We start from the raw sequence: 17044 nt of genomic DNA, 5'->3' as shown, positions 1-17044 counted from the left end.
GGCAGTCTTCCACTCTGGGACATCTGAGGAGGACCAAGCACCAGTGCTCCTGGCAGTCCTCCACTCTGCAGTATCCTCCCCCTCAACCCCCTGGCTTTCCTTTTACTTTTTGTTGAAGACTGCAATCTGTTCCTATTTCTTCACTTCTATTTTTAAGTTGAAAATTTTTGGTTTCAAAATAGCTATAACCTAAAAATTCCTTGAATAAAAGACATAGAAAATTGAATTTCCCAAGTCCCTTACCCAACTCCTTCCATGTCTGTATGGTTTTGTTATTAAAGCATTAAAAACAAACCTTAGAAACACTTTTAGGTTTACTGTGACATTAACGATGGCACCAAACACGTGTGTTATTTAACTCTCAGCACCATGAGTTACCTGTAAAAATAAAGTCTATGCAGATGGATAATACAGTATTTTCATGGCTTTGTCTCCATGCATCACCATCACAGGAAGAACCTGATGCTACGTGTGCTAAATAAGTGTCAGTCTCCTCTGGTGGCACAGTCTTTGTAAATAAATAAGAACATTCCTTGTCCGAGAATATGACCTGGGCATCAGAGTTTCCAAAACAATTCTCTGTTTCCAAGGTATCCAAATAAATTCAAGCCATTTCAGTTTCAAAACTCATGTGACTGCCTGCTCCTCATTGACGGTCCTCTAAGTGCACATTAGTTAAATAAGCCAGCTTTTTACTATTTTTGTGCAAAATGAATATTCACCACCCAAAAGAACATTCCCCATCATAATTACATAATCAGTCCAAATTTGTTTTTAAGCAATGTAAGGCATACTTGAAATTCTACCTAAGAGAAATAGCTAAAGCCAAACTCTAAAATATATTAGTTGCTTCGGAAACTATCTTAGCTGCTTCACTTTGGTGTAGAACCTGAATTCTACAGAAGTCAACCTATTTTTCTGCAATTTAGATTTCAACAGTAATAACTGATAATAGAGAGTAGAAATGGTTTAAATCTGACCTCAGCCAACCTGGGTCTCACTCTCATTTCATACAGAAACCAGAAATGCAACCAGACTCCCTGTGGATGGAAGGGGGGTACTGAACATCACACACGCAGCACTGCATAAGGCCCACTCAGGTAACAAAAGAGCAAGGCTTTGTGAGGTAGGAAGGGCTTTCTGGAACACCTCACAAATCATTGCCAAGCCAACAAGAAGTCACATGGATGAGAATGAGGAAAGGGAGAAAGAACCAATGTAAGTAGAAGAAGACATGGCTGGTCTAGTCCTGCAGTGACTTGATGTGCCACAGTGGGTCTGTATCCAGGGGGGACTTCCCCCTTCTCAAAAGAGAAAGGGAGAGGTTGAGGGAGGACATGAGTGGGAGACTGAGAGTAGGGGGACTACAATCAGGATGTAAAGTGAGTAAATTAACTAAGGGAGAATAAAAGAAGTGGCTGGTCTAAGATGTGGATTAAACTAGAATGCTGACACCTTTTCTTTCTTTTTTTTTTTTTTTACAAACCCTGGTGTTCTCCGCCATCCTGCCAAAATCAGGAGCAGTAATTGCCAGCAAGCTCAAAACAATGGTGCCTTGAGGTTTTCCTTCATCTGCAAACACAGAACTGGGTGTGCCAAAGCCTGCAATGTGTTGCTAGGTCTGAAGAGCTGTGGAAACTTCTGAGAGGCCACACTGGAAGCCACGAAGACAGACAGACACATTCCAGGAGCCACACAGACAGGCAGACACATCCCTGCTGCACACGACCATTCTGATCCATGAGCAACAGCAGGCTGGAGCACCTTGGGCCCTACAGCAGGCTGGAGTGCCTTGGGCCCTCTATGGGTTTGCTTATCTTTATCTGAACAGGGCAGAGAATGAAACTTCATATCTGTCATGTGTGGGCTTCTAGGAATCTTTTCAATTCACTTACCACAAGATGTGCCATTTGAAGTGTGCAATCCAGCAGGGTTTGGAGGGGCACAAGTTGTGTAAACACTGTCACTTCCAGAATATTCTCAGGAAGAGGCTGTTCCCAGGCATAGCCTCCCTATTCCTCCCTACCCCTACCTTCTAACTTGTCATTGGTGGACATTTTTGTTAAAATGGGGTTTGTGGAATATGTGGTGTTTTTGTGAGCGTCTTCTTTCACTTAACACAGTGTTTCCAAGTTCACCTACATGTTAGCACACACCAGCACCTCACTCCCTTCAATTCCTGAATAAGTTTTGTTGGATTGGCTAAACCACATTTTACATATTCATTCATCAGCTAAGAGACACTTGAGTGGTTTCTTATTTCTGGATGTTATAAGGTTGCTCTAAACATCCCTGCACAAATTTTGTATATAAAAAAATATGATATATAGGACTGGGAGATTGCTCAGTGGGTAAAGCCCTTGCAAGCATGGGACCTGTGTTCAAGGCCCCAGCACTCATGCAAGGCCAGCAATAGTAGCACACATCTGTACTCCCAGTGTTCCTATGGAGACATGGGAGGTGGGGACAGGAGAATCCCTGGAAGCTCATGAGCCAGAGAGCTTGCCATATGTACTCACAAACAACAAAAGCCAGTCTCAAACAAGGTGAAAAAGAAGGCTAGACACTGGAGGGTGTCCTCTGGCTTCCACATGCCATGCTAGATCTGAGAGTCTGGTTCTGCAGTAAAACCCTTGTCTAGCACAGGCAGATCCAGGATCAGTCCCCATCACCACCAAAGGAAAAACGAGTTCTGCACTGTGGCCGCTTAATGCATCATTAGGCCAGGCTGGCAGGAAAGGGGAAGTGGGGAGATAAATCATGCCAGCTTTGGGGGTTGGGGGGAGAGGGAGAGAGAGAGAGGGAAGAGAGAGAGGGAGGGAGGGGGAGAGGGAGGAGAGAGAAAAGGGAGGGAAAGAGGGAGGGAGGAAGGGAGGGAGGGGGAGAGGGAAGAGAGGGAGGGAGGGAGGGGAAGAGGGAGGGAGGGAAGACTGGTAATTTGTTAGGAGGTTGAGAGAGGAAGGAAGTGTCTGGGAGACTGAAATCTCAACAATGAGAGAGAGAGAAGGTGTTTAGAGAAGGTAACAACTATATAGTAGAAGCCTGAGAAGAAAGGCCAGCCGCTAAGACCCAGCCGCCAGGATAACTTTGAAGAATTGATTTTAGAATGCTTTTGGTTTTATTTGTTTTGAACTGAATTGATCACCTTAGGCCTGTGTGGCTGTCACCCTGGAAGACTAAAGTGGTCAGGGCAGGCCAGAGAAGAGAAACTGAACTAGAAGCAGGATTCAGAGACCTGGACAGAAAATGTAAGCCCCCAGACATTATCAGATGTCATACAGAAGGAAAGATACTGACATCTACTTTGTGGCTTGTGCCCTTTGCACGGACGCGTTAAGGGAAAGTGAGCCCAGACTTTGTCCAACAGCCCTACAGTTATGTTTGAAAAGTCAAGAGCAGATCCTAGTAGGACAAACCAGCTACAAACGACCCAAATGCTCACTGCATAGCTATGGTCACATGACAAAGGTCTTCAAGACTGTAAACCACTTGAATGTTCACTATGTGACTATGGCCATGTGACAAAGGCCTTAAGACTTTATAGAGGCGGTCTCATGGATTCTCAGCACCTGGTTAGAAGTCGAGGGCCATTCTCTTCACTTAGCAGATGAGAAAACTCTAGGATGAGCATCTTTCCAAGACTCACCGGCCCCTTAAAGTTCTGTTTTCACCGCACACCAAAGAGTTAAACTTAGGTGGTCACCTCTGTAGCAGAGGTAGGTAAAATTGTTCTTTAAAAGTCAGGTAAACACTTCATAAGGCAGGAGGGGAAATTGAGGATATTAATTGGGTGCTTATTAGACAAGGTAAAGGGACAATCTTACATTTCTAGTGAAGAATCCAAGCAACAGTAGCAATTAGACATACATCTTACTAATATAAACCTACTAATGAAAAGATTGGAATTTTTATCTTATTTATTTTGTCTCATTTGTGTTCAGGATTGATGTTTCTAACATTAAAATGACTGCAAAGGTCCATTTGTAAGAGTAACTCTGAGTGCCCAGGCCACACAAGGACAGGTGTGGGATGGATGTGGCTTCTAGCCTCCATCCTGCAGGCAGGAGCTAAGTAAATGGTGGCTGCCTTGTGCCAAGATCTGTGGGATTTCACCGTCTTGGAAATGAGCAACCTCAGAGAGAACACAGCACAGCACTGCTCGTAACTCCAGCTACAGGGGGAGGGAGGGTCCCATCGTCCCCAGCCTTGGAGGACACCTGCATTGACACACATACCCACGGGCAGACATGCATACCCACACAGAATTAAAAACTGAAATTCAACCTTGAAAAAAAAAAAAAGACAGATAGTCAGGCGGCCAGAAAAGAAGGAAGGAAGGAACTGAAATTCAGAAAATGACATCTCTTGTCTACATTCAACATGTACAAGAGCAGGATTTTTACCACCTGACCTCAAACATAAAAATGGGAGCCCTGGACCTAACATATACAAGGCTCTGGGTTTGACTCCTAACACCGAAAAGAACACCAGAGAATCCAGAAACCCATCTCACAAGCAAGCCACTTATATCAGAGTGTTTGCATGACATTTCAATGAATGTCGCCAGTGTCCTAGGATCTCGTGTGTTAACATCCTTCCAAATTCTCCTCTCAAATCAGCCAGCAGACAAAGCCACTTCCTGCCCCCTGATCGCTGGGTTCTGACTTGGCCATGCATTTAACTAAGCAGGGCTTTTAAGCAGTCCCTTGTTCCACATTGCAAGTAGATAAGAAATAAAGTAAATTGCTGGCTGTCATGTTGTGTCACACATGTATACACCTCAAGTATTGCCCCCAATCTGTAACCATGCTCCAGAAGTCTATTTGAGCTCTTTCAGTTAACTCCAAGTGAAAATGAGAAAATGATCACCCGGGACATGGTTTTAGACACAGTGTGTGACTCCTCTTACTGGAAGCCTTCCACTTACATCCATGGCGTTTTACTTTACAGATTCAGGGTCTGTGTGTGTGTGTCTTGTCTCTGTGTCTGTGTGTGTTTCTGTGAATGTGTGTGTCTGTGTGTGTCTGTGCCTCTGTCTGTGTTTCTCTGTGTGTGTGACCGTGTGGGTGTGTCTATGTGTATGCTTCTATGTGGGTCTGTGAATGTGTGTGTCTGTGTGTGTGTGTGCTTCGAATTATGAGTGTATCTGTGTGTGACTATGTGTATCTGTATGTGTGTTTGTGAGAGAGTGCATCTGGTGTGTGTTTTGTGTCTTGTCTGTGTGTGTGTGTCTGTGTGATTATTTGTGTGTGTCTCTGTATCTGTGCATCTTTGTGTGTGTCTGTGAATGTGTGTGCTTGTGTGTGTCTATGTATCTCTGTGTCTGTGTGACTGTGGGTGTGTCTTGTCTATGTGTATGTCTGTTTCTGTCTTTGTGTGTCTGTGTATCTGTGTGTATATGTGGGTCTCTGTGTGTTTATGTCTGTGTGTGTGTGACTATGAGCACAGGCATGCATGTTGATATTCTTAGAGGCCAGAAGAAGGACTCAGATTCCCCTTAGAGCTGGAGTTACAGGCAGTTGTGAGCTACCTAACATGGGAGCTGGAACCAAACTCCAGTCCTCTAGAAGAAACTGAGCTATCTTCCCAGCCTCTTACAGTCATGATTTTATTAAATAATTTGTTTCCTCCATCTGCCCTGGGCAGAGTTCAGCATAAGCAAAGTCAACAAGAACCATTGTGTCTAATAGACTCCAGGATTGGCTCCAGCAATGTTTAAGCTCTACAATAAATCTGTTTTTTATTACACAGTACTACTAAGTTTAGACTGTGCCTTAGCTAGGGTTTCTGTTCCTGTGAACAGACACCATGACCATGGCAAACATTTGATTGAGGCTGGCTTACAGTTTGGAGGTTTGGTCCCTTATTGTTACGGCAGCATGCAGGCAGACATGGTCCTGGAGAGGTAGCTGAGAGCTCTACATCCAGATCTGCAGCCAGCAGAAGAGAGCAAGACTGGGCCTGGTTTGAGCATCTGAGACCACTCAGTGACACACTTCCTCCAACAAGACCTCACCTCTAAGTAGTGCCATTCCCCATGGTTGGTCCTTCCTATGGGAGCCACTTTCATTCTAATCACCATATTCTGATCCGTAGCCTCCATAGGCTGGTAGCCATATCAGAGTCCAATATCAAAAGGATCCCTAGTTTATCACAGTGTCAGCACTATTTAAATCAGTCTCTTCTGAGACTCTTAACTGTAATCCTCTGTAAGATCAAAATGAAAAATCAGATCACATACTTCCAACACACAATGGCACAGAGCATGCATGACCATTCCAAACACACTTCCAACACACAATGGCACAGAGCATGCATGACCATTCCAAACACACTTCCAACATACAATGGCACAGAGCATGCATGACCATTCCAAATAGGAGGAGAGAGCATAATGAAGAAATACTGGACCAAATCCAGACCAAAACCAGCTACACAAGCTCTGAACTCTGTATCTCCAAGTCTGATGTCAAAAAACAGATCTCCAACTCCTTTCAGCTTTGTTGACTACAACACTCTTCTTTCTCTTGGGCTGGTCGCACACCCTGCTACCAGCTTTCCCTAGCAGGCATCCCATAACTCTGACATCTCCAACTCTGGGGGTCTCCAAGGCAATCCAGGCTTCAACTATACAGCTTCATGCAATGGCCTCTCTAAGTCTCCATGGAGGGACACCCTTGACATATGACTGACCTCAACAGATAAGAAGCTGCCAAGTTCTGCTGCTTGCTGGGGAGGGAACATGGTCCTATGGTTCAAATACATCTTTTCAGCTTTCTGTTTTTGATGATTTCCTTTACTTCCTAAGCTTGATTGACCTGTTACTAGCTCTGAAGACCTGGCTGGCCTTGAACTTAGAGATCGATCAGCCTGTATGCCCAGCCCTAGACTTTTCTTTGATTTCTTTTCACAGCTTAGCTTAGCTGGGTGGGGTCTTGCCCTGAGATCACCACTCCCTCTATTCCATTTACCTCAGGATTTTCTTTGGTCTGTTTATCTCCTTGAGCATAGAGTTCACTTCCACTTCCTGGTGCCCCTTTCTCCTCAAACGGTGTGTTTTCTATTTTTCCTTGCTCAGCTTGTTCCTTGTCATTACAGATCTGCACAAGCATGAACACTAATAACCACAGGACAGAGTCCATCCTAGGTTGTTTTGACATTTCCTCTGCCAACACAATCAATCCAAAATCTCAATTTAGTCTCAGGCAGACATTTTGGACATGGGCAAAAAGAAGCCATGTTCTTCACCAAAATGTCCCAAGAGCAGTCCCTAGGCCACATACTAAAATTACTTTCCTCTGAAACTTCTTGAGTCAGGCCCCTCTTCAAATCACCTTCAGCACCACTGTCTTCCATGCTTCTGTTAATGTGACGCATTAGACCCACTAAAAGTATTCAACTGCTTTTTAAATTAAAAGTCCGAAGACCAGATTCCTACAAACAAAAACATGGTCAGGGCTACCATAACAACACTCCGGTTTCCAGTACCAACTTCTGTCTTAGAGTTTCTGTTGTTGTGAAGAGACGCCATGACCAAAGCAACTCTTATAAAGGGCAACATTTAATTGGGGCTGGCTTACAGTTTCATAGGTTAAGTATGTTATCATCATGGCAGGAAGCATGGCAACATCCAGGCAGGCATAGTGTTGGAAAAAGAGCTGAGAGTTATGCATCTGGATCTGCAGGAAGGAGAGAGAGAGGGGGCGGGGAGGGAGGGAGACTGGGCATGGCTTGAACATCTGAGACCTCAAAGTCTACCACACAGTGACACACTTCCTCCAACAAGACCACACCTCCTAATAGTGTCACTCCCTAAGGGCCTATAAGGACCATTTTCATTCAAAACATCACAGACAGCTACTTCATTTCATATCTCAGCCCTGGAAAACAAACAACCATGCTTTCTTCGGTACTATCAAGCATGCCAATCAGCAAGGAGCTCCAAACATAGACATAGAACATGACCTAAACAGTGTCCACAAAGACATCCATGATTGAGAGGTTCCATTCTGTGATGCCACTGCCCTGCCCACTAAGCATTCCAGCTGTCTTCTGGCACCTGGTGGGAGGACACCGCTGGTCTTGGGTTTCTCTGGACATTGTACTGTGTGCAAGAGAGAGAGATGTCACTTCTAGGCTTTCTTTTTTTCAATTCTCAATTATGTATATGTATCTATCCCCATACATGTTTATGTGCACCATGCCCATGCAGGAGTCCAGAGAAGCCAGAGGCTTCTAGATCCATTAGAACTGAAGTCACTAGCAATTGTGCACTGCCTGTGGGCGCTGAGAACTGAACACAGATACTCTGAGAGAACATTTAGTTATTAACTGCCGAGTCATCTTTCCAGTCCCCAGGCTGGGGGTTTTAATAAGGCCAGGCCAGGCTCACTAGAACACCCACCCTTCTGCTCAGGTAAATAAAGAGCCTGCAGTCTAGGGGGAAAACAATTACAGCACAGAATGGCACGGCACACACCATGGCACAGCACACACCATGGCATGGCACACACCATGGCACGGCACACACCTGTCCGACCCGTAAGTTACACATGGCCCATCCAGAAATGAACCTACGATAGTGTGAGGTCTGCCCCTGGTCTGTTGTTTGTGACATCCTCAAGCACATGTTCCTTCCTTCCTGATACCCCACGCAAATGGCACTATGAAACATGGCTTGATGTCTTTAGAGATGAGTTAGCAGGTCTGTATAATTTAGTGTCTGGAACTAAATATTATCATCTTGTCAGGGAGCAATCCCTCAGCCCATAGTTCACCCAGTGCTCAATCATTATGTTCCCAAACCTGAATTAAACAGACCCAGGCAAAACCGAAAAGGAAAGTTATAGTCGCAGCCCTCCAAAGAACCAGCTCTAATTTACTGTCCTGTCAAGGTTCTTTGTTGTAAACACCAGAAACCACTCTAGCTAGTTAATCAGAAAGGGAATTGATTAAAGATTTATTGACTTACAGACACCACCTTCAGACACACTAGTATAGACTGCACTGTCTCACCCCTGGATACAGACACCACAGACCTCCCTCTTCCCCATCACAAGACCCTGGCCTCAGCTTCGCTGTGGTCCTCCTGCCGTTTTCTCCTTTACATCTGTAAAGCACAATCCAATCTCCCTTGCAGGCCTGTCTGAGGGATGAGGCCCAGGTCCCTTGAAGGAACATCAGGTGCAAGGAAAAATCGGCAAAAGTTTTCATAGAAAAGTAGATAGTTCCGCAAACACAGGAAGTGGAGGGAAGGGTCCAGGCAACACTAGCAGTTGGCATCTACTACATTGTGACATGGGGTCATCCAGATAGCTGAGGTGTTCAGGCTCACTCCAGCCCCTGCTTGATTTTTCTGGAGCCTTACTGGCTTCTGTATTTCTTCTCTGTCTTGTCAGACTGTTTCAACCATTCTCTGGTTTTACAGTTTCAACTTGGTCTGTCACTCACAACCCAAGTCCTAGATGATGCAGAAGTGACTTACATTATGAAACCCTGACCTAGCTTGTTAGGAAGGAGGCTACAAAGATGCAGGCATGCTAAGCAATACCTGGGATGTTTTTTGAAAAGGAACTGCACTAACAAAAAACAAAAAATAAAAATCAACTAGAATCTACCTTGGGTTTGAGAATCTAAATTGAGATGATGAGCCAACATTTTGAAAAAAAAAAAAAAAAGGAATAAAAAAGAAACGAAGGGAGGGAGAAAAGAAGAGATGGAGTCATAGATGAAAAGCCTGAAATAGGGACCCTGTATATCTATACCACGGTGTGTGCACCACAGGCCAGCTTCCTTATAAAGACAACCTGGAGACAGGATTTGTGAAGATTTATATATGCTTGGCCCAGGGAGTGGCACTATTAGGAGGTGTGGCCTTGTTGGAGTAGGTGTGTCTTTGTTGGAGTAGGTGTGTCACTGTGGGTGGGGCTTTAATACCCTCATCCTAGCTGCCTGGAAGTCACTCTTCCTCTAGCAGCCTTCAGATGAAGATGTAGAACGTTCGGCTCCTCCTGCATCATGCCTGCCTGGATGCTGCCATATTCCTGCCTTGATAATGGACTGAACCTCTAAACTTGTAAGCCAGCCCCAATTAAATTTTGTCCTTATAAGAGTTGCCTCGGTCACGATTTCTGTTCACAGCGGTAAAACCCTATCTAAGACAGGATTATAATAGACAGGGGCTGGGGGATGGCTCAGATCCCCCACACTCATGTAAAAACCTGAGTATCGCATACCTATAACTCCAGCATAGAAAGCCAGAGACAGAAGGATCCCAGAAGTTTGCTGGCCAACTAGTCCAGGTTTAATGCGAAACACTGTCTCAAAATTGAGGTTAGAGAACAGGGCTAGAGTGGTTAAGTAGTCTCAGTGGTTAAGAGCACTTGCTGCTCTTCTAGAAGACCCCAATTTAATTCCTGGCACCCGTAACCCAGCTGAACTTCGTTTGCTTCCTCTGGCACAGGCTTCCACATGGCACATGTGTACATGCAGGCAAGACATTCATACACACGATGAGTATACAAGTAAACAAATTTGAGTGTACAAATAAACAAATCTTTATTTTAAAAAAAGGCAAAGTAATAAAGTAGGACATCTACTATCAACGTCTGGTCTCCACATGAGGACAAACCATGCCTACACCCCAAAGAATACCATTAACAGGTAAATAATTATGAAATAAAGGTAGACACATACATTACTGTATAAGCTCACATAGAGAGGACAGGGTCAGGGACCAGTAAAAGCAAAGCAAAACAGAAGTAATAATCTATTTCTAGGTCCCAGGTCCAAGATTTCCAAAACGGGTCAATTAAAATAATATAAAATATGAAAAAAACAAAAGTCTAAGGGAAAACAACAAAGATAATACCAAGCAGTTAGGCAGCAGTGAGGACTGAGCTGTTCAGAGTGAGCAGGTTAGTGAGTTTCCCTTACTCTAAGAATGGCTTTCAGGACAGGAGATGCCCCTTTGCTGCGTTTAAAGCAAGTGGTCAGAGCTGGCCAATTCAAAGTGGACATTAGAGAACTAGTCCCAGAGTACAGCAAGGAGAGCCACCTTCTGTTGACCCTTCAGAAATGAAGACAATAGACTCCGAAAACTGGAGTTTTCTGAATCACCCCTCCTCCAAAAGGAAGCAACTGAACTCTCCCTCCAGCTCAGGGAGAAATCACCAGCTTTTCCCAACAGATTTCTTTAATTCTTCTCTTTGTTTGATTTAAGTCAGGCAAGAGTGTAATTTTCTTATTTAAAAACCAAAAACGGGGGCTGGGGAGATGGCTCAGCAGTTAAGAGCACTGACTGCTCTTCCAGAGGTCCTGAGTTCAATTCCCAGGACTCACATCGTGGCTCATAACCATCTGTAATGAGGTTCAATGCCCCTTTCTGGTGTGTCTGAAGACAGCAACAGTTTACTCACATACATTAAATAAATAAATATATTAAAAAACAAAAACAAAAACTGGGTGATTTGTAGTTGTTATTGTAAAGCCCAAAACAGTTCTCCGCTGAGTAAATACATTTCCTTATAAGCACCTTCTGCAGTGAACACGTCCGCCCCCAGGTAATTCATCCATATCTGTTACTTTCCCACTCCTGGATCAAAATACCAAGAGGCAAGTTGAGGTAAAACTCCTCTCCAACTGACTGATTCAAACTGGCTTCTCTCAGCTTCTCACTGAATTGCTCTGCTTCGTCTCAAACTAACTCTGGTAATTTGTTCTAATTTTCTGGCTTCTTCTCATTCTCCTGCTTCAACTGTCTCTCCTGACCTGCACTGAACCGATCTGAACTCCAGAATGAACTCAACTTCACTAAACCGCACTAGCTGCACTCACTTCCAACTGACTCTCTCCCCCTGAATTGCTCTTAAATAGCTTTTTTTTTCCCTGTGCTAGTCTCATGAGAGTTGGGCAAATCCTGTCTCTGACTCATTCCGTCAAATCTTTCTCTGATTTGTCACTTCGCCTCTCAACCAGACGTTGCTTTCAAACATGGCTGCTTCCCTCTACAAACTAATTTTACCATAAAGATGTGTCTCTACTCCAACCAGGGGGATTAAAGGTGTGTGGCAGGTCTGCATTCCAGATGGACCACACAGACGCAGGTCCCTCCACGTGATCCCCTGCCAGAGCAGCAATGCTCCTGAACCCCAGCTCCTCTTCAGGGCTTAGTGCTGGATCCCACTGGATATCCTGTCTAAAGACATTTACATTGTATAAAGGTATGGCTCAGTAGTGAGGCACTATCATGTATGTGCTCTGAGTTCAATTCCCACTACTAGAAAAAAATGCTATGTGATTCAAACTCACTGGCTACATTTACCTTCGGGGTAACTAACAGGCTAGCTTGCTATTAGTTTAAATTACACGTGCTCCTGGATTGCAAGGCTTCTAAAACTCAATTTTCTTTCAATGACTTGATTGGGATAAAAATGCTTGTTGGAGAGCAAATTTTCCCACCCTTCTTTATCAGAAACCTCCACAGGACACTAATGGGTCTGCTGTGACATATCCAGAGGACCCAGGTGCTGTTTGAAATGACACTCATCACAGCTGGCAAATTGCTGTACTGAGACTTGTCTCATGGTAAATGAAGCAGGCTCCTGTTACATCCCGTGAATGAGAGAACAAAGAGCCCAACTTCTCAGAAGCAGAAGGCCTGCAAAGGTATCATTGTACAGATGGAAAAACACAGGGCACTCCACCTTTGCCTGTCTTCAGTTTAGTGATGAGGCCCTGATTCTCTTCACAGACTGAAAAGGGAAATCCAATTCTATTCAAGAAAACTGGCAGATCATTTTTCTCTTTAGAGAAAATGGACTGCACAAACTATACACATAAATCCAAAATCCCCACCGCTGGTTGTTGAAAAACAATAGGGCCTCCATTAGCAGCCTTCTGCCCACAGAACACACTCCAAGAAATTAACTGTAGGGTTTGGGTAGAAGCAGAACCCTGGTGCCCACTGAAGGCACATCAAAATTGTAATAAAAACCCACTCTTTGAAATGAAACTAAGCAACTGCTATTTCACACCCACGGACTACCGGAGCTCGCTCAATTACTCTCCACTGACTTTGTTTCAGATGGAAATGTTCGGCTTTCTGTGGGAGGTGGGAGAGGGCTGACTCATGCTGCTCCCTGTACGTCAGAAGTATGGGTACATATGCACAACCGGAGGGGCTGGACATGACTGCTGAGTTCCAAGATTGTCGCAATGAGAAGAGGCAGTGCTTATGCACCATCTGTCATCTGTTCTCATCTCCCAGTGCTCACAGATTAGAAATCTGGATGTGCAAGGGGACTTCATAGTTAGAGCTAGTTCTATAGAGCTCAGCAAAAGGGAAGCAAACCACAGGACTATATCTTCTCTCTGGGTCACAGGGGACCCAACCGTCCTGCGAGGAGACTGAAAACAGTAAGGGCTCTTAAGGCAACTGGTAGCCCTGGGGGCATGCATGCCAGTTCCCCATCTTCTCCATTACAACTACAGAGTTAGAAAACTAAGAGGAGGGCAAGAAGCCAGACCACATTTGCCATTTGGTTTTCCAGAAGAAAAAAGTTTCCCCTATATGCACACACACACACACACACACACACACACACATACACACACATAAACACACACATAGGTGCACACAAGCACACACATGCATGTATGTAGGCACACACACTCACACATGCATGCACACACACAGATACACTCACACATGCATGCATGCGCATGCATGTGTGCAGGTACATACGCACACACATGCACACACATGTACGTATGCAGACACACACACACATGCATGTATGTAGGCACACACACATGCATGCACACACACAAATACACTCACACATCCATGCATGCGCATGCATGTATGCAGGTCCATACGCACAAACATGCACACATATGTACACACATGTACGTATGCAGACACACATACACACATGCATCCATGCATTCACACACTCAGACACTCATGCAAGCACACTGTTCCACAGGATCTGTGACACACCAGACAAGCCAGCAGCACCCTGCTGGGGTTGGTAGCTCAGTGACTCACAAGTCACTTTTCTTGCCAGGATGTTAAATGTCAAGCAACATAGCTTTGGAAATACATTTCTCCCGGCAGCCTGGTCCTCAGTTAAGTATCTTGAGAACAAGTAAGGCCTAGAGGTTAAAAAGCTGCTTCCTCGTAGGTGGACTGCTGACCTGTAAGGGTGCCACATGCACTCCAAGAGTGCGTAAGAAGCCTATGTCACAGAGACCACACCTAACCTTCTGGGAGTAAGCCTCCCCCACCCACAGGAACCATAAATGCCTGTTTAAGAATGAAAACAACAGCAAATCCCAGACACATGCAGGAAACAGAAAATAAAGCCAGACATGAGGAATGTTTCAACACACAAGGACTCTGCAAAGTTTATGGACTAAGAGCACTGGTGAGATGCTCAGAGTCTAATGTGCAGAAATGGATAGATTCCAAGGTCGTCACGATCAGAAGAGGCAGTGCTTCCTACCGTCTGTCATCTGTCCCACCTCCCAGTGCTCAGAGTAGAACTCTATACATAGGACTTCATATTGAGAGCTAATTCTACATAGCCTGGCAAAGGGGGATGCAGGAAGAGAGAGGGAATTACAGGAGAACTATCCCCCCCCCTCTCTCTGTGTGTGTGTGTGTGTGTGTCTCCAAATTGTTTCCTTTAAGAGCAGCATATAAGGTAGTAATGTAATTGCTGAATATTTGTACCTCTCACTCCAGCAACGAAAGCTCGGGGGCAAGAAACCCTCTGCAGCCCAGGCAGGTATTCCACGCAAGTGCTCATCACCCAGAAGCTGCCCGCAGAATGGAACGTGCTCTTCTTTACTGATGTGGAAGCTACCCAGAGCAAAGGAACCGAGAATCTTGGGAAACTGTTGATGGGTATTCTTGAGCAATTAAAATAAAATAATAAAGTAAAATAAATACAAGTGCAATGGGCAACTTCCAAATTCTATTTCCGTGTATTAATGGTGCATCACCTTGAATTATACCTTGCCTTGTATGGTTCAAAAGGACCAAAGTTTACTCCAGGATGTAAGATGGTGAACTCCATTCCCATAAATCAGAAAACAGATGAAATAACTGTCCTTTCCAGTTTTGAAGAATAGTTTAACTCAGCTGTGAAACAAATGCAAAATCTTGTCTTGGAACTTGGTGAGATGAGATATGTATTCTCATAATAAGTATAAGAATACTTACTATAAAGTAAATAAATTTTATAATTTTATAATTAATTTTAAGTACTTATATAAAATATATAGTTTATATATAAAGTATATTTGTAAATTTGTAATTTTATTATAAGTTTATAATTTTAAAAATTTCATATAAAATAAGTAACTATGGAGAAGATAATCTAAGGAAAATGTTCCCATAAGAGGCTAATAACAATATTTTTTACAATAGTGATAAGCCTTACTTTTTAGATATTTTAGCCAAAGACATTTAGAATCATCTATGAGAAACTCAAGAAGCAGCAGTATCCATCTTTCACATGTTAGTGTCTCCGGAATTTACCACTGTAACCGTGGCAAATGAGATCCTTTCTGATGGAGAAAACTTTGTACAAAGGAAACATTCCATCTGAGATGGATTCTCAGGTTTCGGCATGAACAAAGCAACTCAAACTCACAGAAGGCATTGCTGTCGCTGCCATCACAGATTGCAGAGAGATCGATATGGAGATAGGAGCAGGTTCTCAGTGAACCTTGACCTGAATGTTTAAGGTAGGAATGGCAGAAGATTGACAAGATGCAAGATGGAACACATAGAGCAGGACCGGATATGGCACAAGAACGTAAATACTCTGCAAGGGTTTACACTTGAGGAACTGCTAAGTCTTGGGACAAGGCAGAGAAAATAAAAGTTGTTACATTGTGTTTATAACGTGTTAGACACTATGCTAACATTTTCCTTTCATTTTCTTTTTAATTGTAATGACTGAACCCCAGTCCTCAGACTCCTGTCCTGTGAGCCACAGTCACCCCCAGCTGACCTCATGCTGTTTCATAGTTTTGGTGACACTTTGGAGCAATGGCCCTAAGTTGCTACTTCAGCCTGGACATCGCCTCTAAGCCCCAGACCAATGTGTCTGAATGCCCATGTCTATTTGGTGTTTCCAATGGAATCACTATAAGATATTTGAAAGTTATCGGGAGTCAGCACCTTCTTTCTGTAATCTACCAAAGATAAACAGATAACAGAGATAAACCAAGACAGCTGCTTCTCCATGTAACTTGCAAACACCCCCATTGTCCACTGCTTCTTACCACCTCCATCTCTGCCACCTGCCTGCCATCTTCAAACTGATCTCTGTTCCAGCACTCTACAGCGGAACTCCCCACAAACACCCCAGTGATACTCTGAGTCTGCGTTCCAAAGCTTAACCCTGGAGGCAGGCTCTAGTTACCAACAATGGGAAGACAAAACTTAGGTCTCCTTGAACAGGCGACAGCGGAAACAAAAGTTGTGGAGAATCACTCTGAAAGGGTTTCATTCTGAAATCAAAGACAGAATGTTCAAGGGTGTCCACAAAGGAGGCCAGACTCTTAAAAAAACACCAAGTCTCAGTTCAAATGTCTCCTTTGTTCTCTTTTTGATCTTTCTTCATAGGTGCAAGGCCTGAATCAAACTGTATGCCTTTCCTGAGGCCCCCAACCACTTTGAATTCAGTTTGCGCTGGCAGCACTTGACCCAGCATCCAGTGGAAGCCCTTGGCAAGGGTTTTGAAAGCTTAGTACAACATCATGGGAGCTGCAGGGGAGGAGTGAGAAGGAGGTGTCTCTTTTAGAGTAACTAGCTAAGGCTTTATATAGGAGGTGCATTTCGAGACGTAAAACAGAGCTGTGTTTATCCCAGAAGATAAGAGAATCGCCTGCTAAACAACTGCTGTGTGGGATGAGTGAGTGCAGGGCGTGTAGAAGTCGAGGAAGAAAAGCACTGCAAGTGGGGGAGGGAGTATTAGAATTGGAGAGATGGTAGAGGAGTCAAAGGAAGAGAGTGGTAAATGCAGGG

At 44.1% G+C, this 17044-nt stretch overlaps 1 protein-coding gene across 1 annotated transcript in view; it reads right to left on the bottom strand.

The window, feature by feature from the left end:
- Positions 1-17044, bottom strand: part of Mettl24 (methyltransferase like 24) — a 121549-nt gene that overhangs the window by 103169 nt on the left and 1336 nt on the right. The gene's annotated exons all lie outside the window — the stretch shown is intronic.

This window comes from Mastomys coucha, unplaced genomic scaffold, assembly GCF_008632895.1.
Source record: "Mastomys coucha isolate ucsf_1 unplaced genomic scaffold, UCSF_Mcou_1 pScaffold3, whole genome shotgun sequence".
In the NCBI taxonomy this organism is placed as follows: Eukaryota; Metazoa; Chordata; class Mammalia; order Rodentia; family Muridae; genus Mastomys; species Mastomys coucha.
This window is presented reverse-complemented; position numbering and strand designations above follow the sequence as displayed.